A 14,275-nucleotide genomic window follows, 5' to 3' on the forward strand; every position below is an offset into this window, starting at 1 on the left:
ATAGCGGGAGAGATGAAGCGACACCACAACTAGGCTTTTGCAAGGGCAAGGGAGGGGGAGGGATATTTAGAGGGACTAAATGTCTCTTATTTTGTCAAAAAGGCTCAACTTCAAAATCATACACACAGCTGTTCACTTCCTTTGTCTTTGAAAATTTAAGGATCGTAACTCTTGTTCACAGAACATACTTGACTCTTTATTTTCCTCTCTTTATATGTAACATGGCTATAGCTAATGATTAGCTAGTGTTTGGGCTTTAAGATGGGCAAAGATTACATGAATCCTTCTTGTTCCACATTGAGAAGGAATTTGGAAATGAAGGTGCGGGGCCAATATAATGATATTAAGGGATGCATTGTTTGAAGATTCTAACAAAACCAATACTAAGCAAAATATAAATGGCACTTAGACAAAGCATGTATTCAATGTCTATGAATTTGTATTATAAAGCTAATGATTATGCATCTTTTGTACAAAATTGCCATTAGGTTGTGCCTGCTTTTGGGGTATTAATATATGACTTTGCTTGAAATACATTTTACAATGTAGCTCGTGTTACTAATATTCACGCATACCTTATAGATAATCTAATCATGGAATCATTAGCATTTATTTCTTATAATATATCCTATAAAATAAGAGGTATATCACCAAAGAATAACATGAACTCTAAGCATGTACTTCCTCCTACAAATCTAACAATGAAAATTTGTAGGCTGCATTAGAACTTAGAGGAATTACTGGCAAGAGACCTCAAAGTATAGTACATTAACAAAAGCCATTTACACAACAATAAATATATAAAAAATTCATACATAACATATTAAAAGGAAAATGTAAGGTTGTTGTAAGCTACTTGCTTTAGCTGCAAAAGGGTTGAGTCGATTCTATATAAGTTGATGCCTTACCCATACAAGTTGATGGCTAAGCCAATGGGTTTAAGAATCCAGTATATCTCACCCAAGGTACTCAGCAAGGATTAGTGTGGCCTTATTTATTCTAGTAAAATCCATGATGGTATCCTCAATATTGTTATTGGGATAGAACAATGTAGATTAGTAGGGGCTATTGTGTAATAAACATGAATGTAGATAAAGGGTATGACAGGATCACTTGGGAGTTCATCTTGATTGTATTACAATGGTGTGGTTTCAAGTAGATTTTTTGCAAAATGATACATACCCTTTTTTCTAATGCTACATCTATAATCAACATAAATGGTTATTTAACTATTCCATTTGAACTGAAAATATCCATATGACAAGGGTATCTCACCTCATTAAAAATATCCATATGACAATGGTGTCTCACCTCACTTTTTTTTACTCTAGTCACACATCCACATTTGGAGCAAATCAATTATAAGATTCATGTTGGTTTGATTACATGTCTCCCCTTACTACTAAATGGCCATATATTTGCATCATTGATAATAATTCCAATGTTGTAGCAAGTGAAAGCTCAAATCTTTAGACAGTTGGGTGCTCCCATTGGGTTAGGATTCAACATATCTCAAAAAGATTTGAGTGGCCCAATACATAAGACATGTAAAGATTAGGAAGAGGACCAGTCTCAAGCTTGGTCTTACTAGTCAAATCTTTAGACAGTTGGGTGCTCCCATTGGGTTGAGAGTCAACATATTGTCTCAAAAAGATTTGACTAGTGGCTAATACATAAGACATGTAAAGATTAGGAAGAGGATCGGAGCTTGGTCTTACTAGTCAAATCATAGACTCGAAGATGCTTCTTAGCCCCTAATGATATTCAGTGCTACTATCTTCCCCTTTCTATATGGACATGTTGGAAGAAGTTAGAGTCTCTTTTCAACTCTTACTGTTGGAGCTTTGATGGTGGAAGGGAGTGATTTGCAACATCATAGGATATTCTTATTACTCCTAGGAATGGTAGTGGTGTGTGTCTTGAACCCCTATGTTAAAAATTTCTGAAACTCTTCTTTAGCCTACTCTAAAGATTGAATGAAAACCAAGGCTGCTCAAGAGACATGTAATCTTCAATTTCCAATTCCATATAATCCAATTTGAAAGTTTGTCTCCATTCTATCCATTTCAATGCTTATATTCTTAATATTCTTAGCATTGAACTCCATTGAAGTATGATATCAAGCTCCCAACTAGTTACACTCACATTTTTAAGAGCTCCACACTAGTTTAAGGCAACCCATTTGCACTAGGCAATACATGTGCACCTCATATAGCTCCATTTTACTAGTTATACATGGTTTTAGGTACACTTTAGGTCACATGATGGCTTATTAGTTGACGTCTCACACACACAGAAAATAGTGCACTATAGGAATATTCTTGCCACCGGATTGGAACCTTGCAATTATGAAAATCTAGTGACAATTGACAAAGATAGGGACAACTAACAAAACTTGCAGTGTAAAGCTAGCTTCTTGTCACCACTAGGAGTTAACCTTACAAGTAAGAGAAGAGAGTGATAATTGACAATGGGTTCATTGCACCTAGGTCAGCCCATTGGTGCATTGAGACCATAGAAATTAGGGTTTCCACCATTGGCTAGCAAGCATTTCTACACAAGGAAACAAGTGCCCAAAGAACCCTAGACTCAAACTCAGTATCAAGACTACTAGAGTGGGAAAGAGGTGACTCTTTGCCAACTTTGAAATTGAGGCAAGCACCATAAGACAAAAAGGAGTTACAAGAAAAATACAAGGACATACATTGATGGACTCATATTAAGGTTGGTCAACTCGAGACCTTGAAGGGTCTCTAGTTGCACTTGCAGCCTTAAAAACCTTGTGTGTCATTTCAACTCAAGGCTAGGTCACCAAAAGTATTAAGTACACATGAACTAGGTATAGATTACACCAAGTAAGTAGTGCACGCACACACACCCCCCCTCACCAAGAGCACTTTATAGCTATAATCACTATCGTTTAGAAAGTAAAGAAGCCTAGGACATCATCGTAACACCATTGAACATGAAAGTCCCATATTGAGACATTTTGTCCCTTATTAAGGAACTAGGTGTAGCACAATAGATCCATGTTCTCATAAGTTCTACATCCCGATGACATTTGCTTTAAGTCCCATGTGGGATTGAGACAAGCTCTTATTTCACCTAAGGAGTCTTAGGACTTGCCTACCTAGAGGATAGAAATCACAATCAGTTTGTGGATTCTTGTGAGTTGTCTCATGTAATAAACCTAGAGAAGTCCTGTAGTATTCAACAAAAATTTATGTCCATGCACATCACTGCCCAATTTTCCCTCAAGAAACCTCAAACTTAGTTGAGCATGAGAATCTCGATTCTACTTCATAGGCAAGTCACCCCTAATAGCAACATAATGCTTGCCTAAGAAATATTACTTTGTAATCAATCATAGGTGAAACTAGAGAAAATATTGCACTTGGTTCAAAGAGAGTGAGAAGTGGAAGAGAATAAAATGTTGATCCCCTTGTCGATAAGGCATCATCTCACATTAGCCCCCCAAAAATGAAGTTGAGCCTCATATATATCCTACTAAATTTGGAGGATCATGTATTAATAGCTTCATCTAATGTTTAGAAAAGCTACCCAAATTATTAGGTCCATCTAGCTATAGATGATTGGTCATCGGGATTGAGGTATTCTCACATTCCTTGATGGGATTTATGTTACTTATCTAATTACCAAAGGTACCATACTATTACAACATAAAAAAGTAGCTTCCTTTTATTATCATGTTACATAGGGTCCATTAACACAACATTTAGCACATGACAAACACTTTGGAAAACAACATTTTATTGCATAAAAGGTAATATATAAAAACACCATTCCATGAAGTAGTATAAAATCCATCTCTCTACAGAGAAAACAATTGTCTAGCCTAGGATATGAGCTTCCAACCCCATAAGATTGGGTTGTATGTGATTACACTACTTCTGTTAACAACACACAGTATTAACTTAGAGCCATGATAAGCTTCCCTCAGCATTAAAGGCATCCTATATAATAGGGTCACTTGGCCCTTTTCCTTCTCAAGCACTCATGTAATCAAAAACACCTATCTCCTAAAAGATCATGGGATCCCAACCCACTAGTGAGTATTTTGGCATCTTATAGGATGCTAAGGCATATTAGGATGGAGATGCCAATGGCTTGAACTCCAATGATAAAAATTTTGTCAGATTGTTCCATGAAAAACAATAATTTTAGAGAATAATTTTAAAATATTTTTTATAATTAGAAAAAATGATAATTTCATAGAGTAATTTTAAAATATTCGTAATAATGTTTTTTGGGGCCATAAATATAGTCTTTGGGATATGATCTTCACAAGTATATATGAACGGTCTTGCTAAAAATTCATGTGTCTATTATTTCTAAGGGTAGAGCAGGGATACAATAGTTCTCATGAATTTTCTTGAGTTGTTGCAAGATTTTTGGGAGCTTTGAATTACCTCTAAGGCTTGACTTATAGGAATAAGGGCTAGAACAAGTTAGGAGGGATTAGAGGGTAGCATAAATTGACTTGTCATGGATGTTACACTTGATGTTTGTTATGACCACGAGATGATACTAGCCAAATAGGTGCCTATAGGAGAAGTTGCTACACAAGATTGCACACATCATAATTTTTGAATTGTCAAATGCATAGCATGATTGAAATCCTCACGGAGAGTACATTAAGATCCTCTAGGGGTTCAGCCTCTCTTGTAGAGATTCAAACCTATGGTTTTTTACCCAACATGGAAGGTTTAAGATGTCTAGGAGAGAATAGCTCAACATGCTTTCCTCCCCTCCTTGCTTTTTATAGTACTCTATTTTAATATTGGCCTTGTTGAGCATGTTGTTAGCCCAAAAAGCATGCCTTTCTTTTAGCTCTCTTATTTTTTCTCAAAAGATAAATTCAAAATTTTTCCAATATTAATTTGTTCTTCTTTTCCTCTTGTGTTTTCCTTTTATTATGATACACTTTCAACGTTCCATTGAGAATTTGCAAGAGTTTCTACATTGTTTGAATTATTTCACCTAACTTTGAGATTGGTGAGAATTTGATATGCTCCCATTGATACTTTTCTATGGAATTGCTCAACTTCAAACCCTAATAAAATGAGAATATCCAATAAGGATTTCTTCATTTTGGAGCACTAGTTCTTTGTAAAGGTAATATACTTCCACCCTTGTAAGGCTATTTTAGGTGTAGTCTTCTTGTTATTCAAGTCACCTCATAGTGAACCTTGAAGTAGCTTCCCATCTATCATATTGCAAGCTTCCACATAGAGCTAGCTACAATAGTTGGCAATCACTAGAATCCTTGGTACTTATATTTTTGTGTTAAGACATGAAGTTTATAAGCTTAGTGCTAGTTTGAAAGGTGATATTATTTCATCATACAACTAGCAATGTAGTTTGCTTTATTTTCTATAGCCACATGTTTTGGGCAATGAAATTTAGCTTTTTCTCAATATGGCTATGCGCTTTGCCTCGGTGGTTCTTTTTGTCCATGTGCACTATGGTCATGCACTTGGTAATGTGCTTTTCCTGGCTATCTAATTTTCATGATGGGGTATATATGACTGTGTGGTTTGCTTGCCATGCACTTTGAATGTTTGCTCTTGTTGCTCATTTGGATAGTAGGGAATATGATGTTAGTGTGTGGAGTTTCTATTTAATCCATTGGTGCAATATGCTTTTTTTTCACTAATATAATCATGAGCTTTGCAATAAGATGGATGTCATCACCATGATATATTCTTGGCCAATGTGGCCATGTACTTTGGTCAACATTGTAAGTGTTATTGTTGCTAAATGCAATGACTCTGTTGTTGGGGCCACACAGTTTGTGTTATTCATGTGTACTAAACATCTTTCTTTTAATTTTCTTTTTTGTTATTGTGATAACCTTTCAACAACTGTGGGCTTGCTTTTGTGTCAAACAAGTGTGAAAAGCTTAGTTGCGAGTAAGTATTATACAAATGTAAATTTCTAATCAATGAATATTTATTTACTAGTTATACCTAGAAAAATCATGAGTTCCAAGTTAACTTGATAGAGGATAGTACTTGCTAGTTATGACTAGTAAAAACTAAAATTTTCTAGTTAGGTTGATATTATTACTAGCTATACAATAACTTCCTAGATAATGTTACTAGATAGGGCTTTAATTTTCTAGATACTATCTAGGAAAAGGATGTTACTAGTTAGAAGAGACTAGATAATGTTACTAGATAGGGCTTTAATTTTCTAGATACTATCTAGGAAAAGGATGTTACTAGTTAGAAGAGACTAGTGATGGCAAAATTATCCAGTTATAACTAGAAAAATCTACATTCTTCCTAGTTCTGTTAGTAATCTTCCTAGTTATAATGTGAACTTTCTATATAGTAAGTGGTTTAGAGTCTTGTTAGACAAATTGAGGTGCTGCTCGTTGGCGACTTTTAACTCCAAATTGGAGAATATGTTTTGCCAATTTTTGGAGGCAACACGTCTTTCAAATACAGAATGCAAAGTTACTTCCATCACTGATTTATTACGGCGGGGGTTACGCCTCTGTCGAGAGAGAGAGAGAGAGAGAGAGAGAGGCTACATGAATTACATTACAGGAACTGGTACATACAGCAGGTTACAATTCCACCAGTATTTGGAGGACAAGAGTCTTTGCGGCGAACTCAAAAAATGTACATTAGCCGATATAATAGGGACGGTGGGAACGCGATGGATACATATACGCCCACTCACTCTCTTACTGAACGGTCTGCTGAATGTTCTTAGCAGCGTCTTGCGCGGCAGACTGGGCGTTTTTACCCTTCTGGGCGATGCTCTCCTTGAGTCCCTGCATGAGATGAGGGGAGGGCGAAGTCAAAAACCTCTCTCTCTCTCTCTCTCTCTCTCTCTCTCTCATACACAGAGACAGACAATGGTAGCTGCAGCTGATATATACTACCTGAAGGCCCTCCTGAAGAGACCCCAACGCACCGCCACAAGGAACTTTCAATCGATCCCCATATAGGAAAAAAAGAGAATTCCCCATGGAATTCCCTAATTGAAAATACATATAAGTGGGGAAAGTAAAAACTAGGAAAAATGGGACATTTCCTAGTGAGAACAAGTAGGGAATCACATAAGACTTTTCCTATGTAGGAAATATTTCCTACATAGGAAAATACAAAATTTTCTATGTAGGGAATAATTCCTATATAGGAAATATTTCATATATAGGAAAATTTTTCTAGAGGTGATTCTCTAGGTACTCTCACTAGGTAATCTCTCATTTTTCCTATTTTTTACATTCCCTACTTATATGTACTTTCAACTAGGGAATTCCGTGGAAATTCTCTTTTTTTCTTATCACTTTATCTACTTTGCTCTTCCTCTTAGACATGCTAAAATCAAACAAGAAATTACACAATAAATTTTTAACTAGAAAATTATATAGAGAATGTCATCATTTCTAAGTAAGGATCAATAACATACATCGAATGATCAAAATAGATTAAACAAATTAAAACATCATCTACTTCTAGCAACCAAAAGAAAAATGAAAATAATTTTAAAAGAGCATAAAACTAAAAACTAATTAAGCAACATGTGTGTCTTGATTGTTTTATCCCTTAAATCTCCAATATGTTGCAAAGTAATAAATGTTTGTCTACCCTCTTCTCTAAATTTCAACATGGGTGGCCGATAGATATCATCATATGATGGTATGTGTATCACTCCTATTGATACTCAAGTGATCAAATATCATTAGTTAGTATAACCATTTCAAAAAATGACTCATTATCAACATAAGAAAGCTGGTAATACTTGATTCTTGGCTTGAAGAAGTGTTAAGGCAAGCAATCTCAATGTCTTCCTTTCTTGCATTGTCTCGTGTCATCTTTAGTAACTTGTTTACCTATATATATATAGAGTTAACCAAAGTTCACGATAATACAAGATTATGAAAAAATTCAATAATACAAAAGAAAGTAATTAGATATTTTGTATCAATTTGGGTCACCAAATTTGTACAAGTTTTTGATCCTTAAAGTTGGTATTTGCATCTTGACTTGAAGAAACATTATTGCAAGTAACCTCTTGATCTCCCTTTCTTACATTACCTCTTTTCCCACCTTTCGTTGTTCTTTAATCTATATTTATATATATACACACAATTACTCAAAGTTTAAAAATATAAATAACTATGAACATTTTAAATTAGACAAAGAGATTAATTAAAGCTAGTTAATCTCAAAATGAATCACCTAATAAAGCAAGATGTAAAATATGTAAAAATTTTAATTTTCAAAGTTTAGTAGAAATAAAGAAATACCTGTATCGTGATTTGAAGAGACATTAGGGCCAATGACCTCCTTAGCTTTCATTGTTCCATTATCTCTTGTACCATCATTTGTAATTTTGTTACCTTTATGTACACATAATAAACCAAAGTTTAGAAACATAAGAGATATTTGTAAAACATCAAAACACGCATTTGTAAAACATCAAAACATCAAAACACGCATACCTTTTTTGCCCTGTTCTTTACACCATCTGATAGTAAATTGAGCAGGTGAAAACAAGGAATTCATTGTTCATACTTTTATGGGCTCACCAACTTCTCCTTCTGGTTTGAAGCATCTTACAAACTTCATATTGAACAGCACGCGAGGGAGACGAGGAACGGAGGAAGAGAGAAGAGAAGAGAGACACGAGACACCGGAAGTGGAATCCCAGAAGTGCATCAAGTGAGCACACATTAGCTGCAACATCAACTCCTTAGCTAGAATAGATAAAACATCAAGTAGAATAAACATAAGCTTGAACAGATGAATCAACTAAAAATAGACAAACAACAACTGAAAACAATGAAACATCAGCTAGAACAACTCAACAGCTGGAATAATAATGAAACATCAGCTGAAACATATCAACAGCTGGAATAAGAATGAAATGAAATATCATCCCATCAGCTCGAAACATTTCTTATAAACAAAGCGTGGAATAATTTCAACGCATTAGCTGTAATATAGATGAAATGATATGAAACGTAGCATGAAGAGCCAAAAATCAGCTGGAAGAAAGAAACATTTAGAATAATCAAATGATGAATAAAATACCGACAATCATCAACAAGAGCTCATCAGTTTTCTTACTGCTGCTCAGAGCCCAAGCAAACATCTCAACAATCTGCTTCTGGGACTCTAGAAACATCTTTGTACACCTGGCCTCCAGATCATCACGAAATCGCTCAGACTCTCTGCATCTGCAGTTTCATCTCTTCTAATCTGAGAAAGCGCTCTCCCAAAGTGCTGTCAACTGGGGGCTGTTGATGCCGCAAGCTGGACTTTGAAGAAGTCCTATGGTTGAGGAATCTATCCATCTTGAAAGCCTTCGCGGCCTCATAGTCTATACTGCGGCTGCGCTTCTTGTGGAGAGATGTGTAAGAAGTATCATGGTCATCCAGAGACCAGTTGCGATACCAGCATTATCACTTATGGAGCCATATGCATCTATGGCTAGACAGGTGGCAATGGTAGAAAGAATTCCAAGAGCTGCAACTGTGATCCCGTACATGGCTGCTAGGATATGGCTGACATAGATGGCAACAACAATAGCAAATATTGGAACAATTACAGACTTGTAGCCAAGTGCCAAACCAAATATGACATTGGTAGTAGCAGCTCCTATCCTGCAAGAATCAGCAACATCCTGGACTGGTCTGTATGTATTGCTGGTGAAATACTCTGTAACGTAGCCAATTACCAAGCCTACCCAAAGCCCTACTCCGACGCAAAAAAATAGTTTCCAGTTTTGAACCATCTTTGCACCACTGTTAGGATCATATATGTAAAACGTGGATGGTAGTGCCAACAAACAAACAAAAGCTGCACCGAATGTCATTAAGATGGTGGATATCAGCAACTGTCTCTTCAGTGTAGATTCAATATCCCTTAGATTTGAGATCTCGAACACATCAGTTGCGAACAAGGTTGTGATGAGGCATGCCACAATGCCCATAGAGCTAATGAGTAGAGGGAAGCACATAGCAGTGAAGTCATGATTTGTGCCAAATGATGACATGGAAGCCACAACAAGAGCTGCGCAAGAAGCTTCAGCAAAGGAGCCAAACAAATCTGAACCCATTCCAACAATATCTCCCACATTATCACCCACATTGTCAGCAATGATCGCTGGATTTCGCGGATCGTCCTTTGGGATATTCCTTTCTACTTTTCCAACAAGATCTGCTCCAACATCCATAGTTTTGGTATAGATTCCACCTCCAACCCTTTCAAATAGAGCCACGAATGAGCATCCAAGCCCATAGCCAGTGATGGCCTCAAAAAGGCCCTCCCAATCATCCTTGCAATAAAGTTGGAACAGTTTTATAGTGATGTATAAAACTATGAGGCCATTAGCAGCAAGTAAGAAACCCATCACCGAACTTGATTGGAAGGCAATTTTGAATACTTTGCCTATCCCTTTTCTGGCTTCCAAAGTTGTGCGAGCATTCGCATATGTTGCGATCATCATGCCCAAAAATCCTGACATTATGGACGTCAAAGCTCCCAATATAAATGCAACTGTAGTGAAATTTGCTGTAAAGAGAGCTAGGGCACATTCCTGCTTTGGATCGTATTTGCAAGGCTGGGGCTTAGTACTGAACCTTCGCACGAGAATATAGACCCTCATTAGCTGGAAAGAATATAACCGAAACAATGTATCATTAGCTGGAATATAGACGCTCATCAATGGAATAACGAACGAGGACGATCATAATAATGAACAAGGACGATCGTCATGAAGCATGGCAATATCAGCTTTCTGGAACCATGTTCAACATGAAATTTAAAACCTCAACATTCTCGTGCGAAGGTTGTCATCTACCATGACAAACCCAGATGTAAACAGCCCTGCTGCAGATTCTCTGGACTAGCATTCCCAGATCTTGCAGACAATCTTGGGAGATGTTCACTTTCACCCAGGTTGTCATTTACCATGACAAACCCAGATGTAATCAGCCCTGCTGCAGATTCTCTGGACTAGCATTCCCAGATCTGCAAATTGTCATCTACCATGACAAACCCAGATGTAATCAGCCCTGCTGCAGATTCTCTGGACTAGCATTCCCAGATCTTGCAGACAATCTTGGGAGATGTTCACTTTCACCCAGGTTGTCATCTACCATGACAAAACCAGATGTAATCAGCCCTGCTGCAGATTCTTTGGACTAGCATTCCCAGATCTTGCAGACAATCTTGGGAGATGTTCACTTTCACCCAAATATACCGCCACCACTATTGAATCAGAAGATGAGATGGCATCAACCCAACGTTGAGCAAGAAAATTTGCAATATCAGCAAATAAGTAACATCTTGACATTGGACCTCAACCCCCTTCACCACACAAATCAGTACCATCGAAGTTGTCCCTGTGTGACAGAGTATCAACTTCCACAAATCTTGACGTTGGGCCTCCTACTCAGGAAGTCTCTAGGATCATGTCACAACCCCCTTCACCACACAAATCAGTACCATTGAAGTTGTCCCTGTGTGACAGAGTATCAACTTCCACAAATCTACTTGCAAGTTGCTGCTGAAAGGGACCATCACCTCCGACAAGATTTGACCTGGTTTCCTCACCAGATCCAGTGAAGCCAATAGAAGAAGTATCCTGACCTGATGAATGTTGGAAAAAGAGCCTATTCATAGACAGGATTTGACCTGGTTAAGAACACCGCTATCCAGAACAGCCTTTACACCAGCTTGAATTCCACATGCAAAAACTCCCAATAGCAGTAGCAGACTGTACCAACAATGGTGTCTTTGTGTCGTTGGCCAGTATCTCCACCACTCGAGGTACAACCCCTGGCTTGATGTACGAAAGTTTCTTAGTCTTGTTGCCAATAATCTGGTTCTTGACATCCCGAAGAGCCTTGAGTCTGGCAGTCGTGTCAAGCGAGCTAAGATTCTCCACGAGGTCCTCCACTTTGCTCCATCCTGTGGAAGCCGCCATCTCCACTCACGAAGGAAAGGCCCTGTAGAGCTGGCTATCACAGGCGGAAGAGAACAGAGGCCTTTTCTCAGCTCTGTACATAAGAAGAAGGGTGATCGTCGAATGCGGGAGCCAGGGTGATCGTCGAATGCGGGAGCCAGTCATTGTGCCGACGCACAGCTCTGGCCAGGTTTATCGACGCCCCGTATCTCGCTGTGAGGAGGAGAGTGACGGTGTTGACGGATGAAGAAGGAGAGTGACGGTGTTGACGGATGATGAAAATATCTTTTAACAAAAAGCCAAAGCTCCGTGGCTATGGCGGAAGGACGGAACCCTTAGTGAAGACTCTTCAACCCCGATCCTTGCAGTACCATCACTTTTCTCAGATCTATCACGCTCTGCCGCATAGGACTTCTCGGGGTAGTGTCTATCGAAATGCTCGTGGATCGACACCTTTCTCAAGGCATTGCGGCTTCTGTCCGCTCTGTCAGAGCTGTCCTCGTACTCGTCCCCGCCTTCCTTCTCAGTGCCATGCCCTTTCCTTCTGAATTCGCCCCCCTCCTCGCCCCTGTCCTTGCCATCGCGGTCGACGAAGGACCGAGAGGCAGGCAAGCTGACCAGCATCTCCTCCGACGAGGCCCTGTCACTGCTGCCTCACTCGTGCAAGGCTCCTCCATTCTCGCGGTCACGGGAAGGGGTGGAGCGCTTGAGGTCGTCGTGGCGGCGGGCAGGGCCAGCAGAACGGGGCCGATCACGGTCACGACTGAGGCCTTTGAGGAGGCCATGGGAGGGGCTACTGCAGGAGGAGTCCATGGGGGAGGGGCGAGGGGAGGAGGGCAGCAGAATCATCATATGCTACATCGCCTTCTGATTCTCCCACCTGCTACCGTGTTATAAGGTCTATATGTACGGTCTATCTATAGACTAATTTTTTTGGTTGAAGTGTGCTCATGCACAGCTCCCACTGCAATGCTAAAAATTTTCTATTGACTCTTCTACATACTCATAAGTTGCTGCTAATATCTATCTACAGACTTGCAAGTTCCAGGTTGCTGCTCTATTGCTCACCACATGAATATCCCCAAGACCATGTCCAGATGTAGGACATATTGATTACCAGCCTTATTTTGTAAGCCCCATATCCAAGTGTATCACTGTTTAAAAATTTACTCGGAATTGCTACCTTGAATAGTGCATTCAACAATATGTATCACTATTTGAAAAATTTGTGCACAAAGAAAAAAGATCTTAAGTCCACTTACATGTTGGAAATCAGTCAAAGGTGCCTGTGAATGGAAACACGAGTTGTTTTGCTTGAAGATGACTTATGGTCCTCTTCTATCCTTCTACTAGAATAATCTCCTGCCTACCTACCAAACATAAGAAATTTTCCCCTTTTACTACCATGGAACCTGTCATTTGCAACTTGAAAGAAGCAAGGATGGTGTTGATACACCATACATCATTTGATCCAAAAGAAACATCTAAGATCGTGTTCCTCCAGATGTGAGCCCCGAATGTATGGCCATTGGTTAATGCAAAAAGCAATGCAGTAGCAGCAACCTTCTAGATCCTCAAGCCATGTCAATATGTTGCACAGTAATGCCAAGGTCAATCGATGTTTACAGCAACAACAAATAAATAAAGTTGTGCTGGAACTCACCATACAGATCCATGGGAAGAAATTTCTCTCTTTGTGCACATCAGGGTGCACCAATATCCATCAACCATTTGTCCACCAGATATTTGCGAAATCATTTCTCCAATATGCTCATCATTCATTCCAATCTATACCTAGTAGAAATAGAGTGAAATTTTAATTTTCCACTTTTGGCTTATCCCTTCACTTGTGTTTTATATGCTATATTGAGAGGTGGAGCCTATATGCTCTACTTTATATGCAAACAAGTGATAAGCTAAAGTTTGATTATTTTAATTCGTTTGGCTCAAGGTATAGCCTATATGGGAACTTTCACATACAAAAACTTTAAACTTTCTTTAGACTTTAGGTTTAAACTTAGCCTTCAATACCAAGTTTTTTAACAAATGTCTTTGTGGATTAGATATAAGGACTGCACATGCTAGCAAGGGAAATATGGAACGAATACCATTGGGTTAGATTTCAAGTGGCTATCACCAAACATGACATGGAGCAAGGTAGAATAGATCATCTTTATCCTTACACTATGTTTGCTCTCTACTTGTGGATGATGGTTTGCATGTATTTTTAAAGAGATTCCCTTATGGTAGAAATAAATACTTGCATGTGAGGTTGTACAATGCAAGAGAAGCCCAACCAGGTTCAGCCTACTGCAACACTCTA

At 38.5% G+C, this 14,275-nt stretch overlaps 1 pseudogene across 1 annotated transcript; it reads right to left on the reverse strand.

Annotated features, from left to right (window-relative positions):
• Nucleotides 1-7,430: 7,430 nt before the first annotated feature.
• Nucleotides 7,431-10,707, reverse strand: LOC148028415 (pyrophosphate-energized vacuolar membrane proton pump 1 pseudogene; annotated as a pseudogene). The gene is made up of 3 exons (XR_015692725.1): nt 8,483-10,707; nt 8,288-8,380; nt 7,431-7,870 (listed from the first exon to the last, which is right to left on the reverse strand). The product of XR_015692725.1 is annotated as a pyrophosphate-energized vacuolar membrane proton pump 1 pseudogene (transcript).
• Nucleotides 10,708-14,275: the final 3,568 nt, after the last annotated feature.

The sequence above is a fragment of the Lygodium microphyllum genome, chromosome 12 (genome assembly GCF_053477565.2).
Source record: "Lygodium microphyllum isolate KBCC chromosome 12, Lygodium_microphyllum_v1.1.10, whole genome shotgun sequence".
In the NCBI taxonomy this organism is placed as follows: domain Eukaryota; kingdom Viridiplantae; phylum Streptophyta; class Polypodiopsida; order Schizaeales; family Lygodiaceae; genus Lygodium; species Lygodium microphyllum.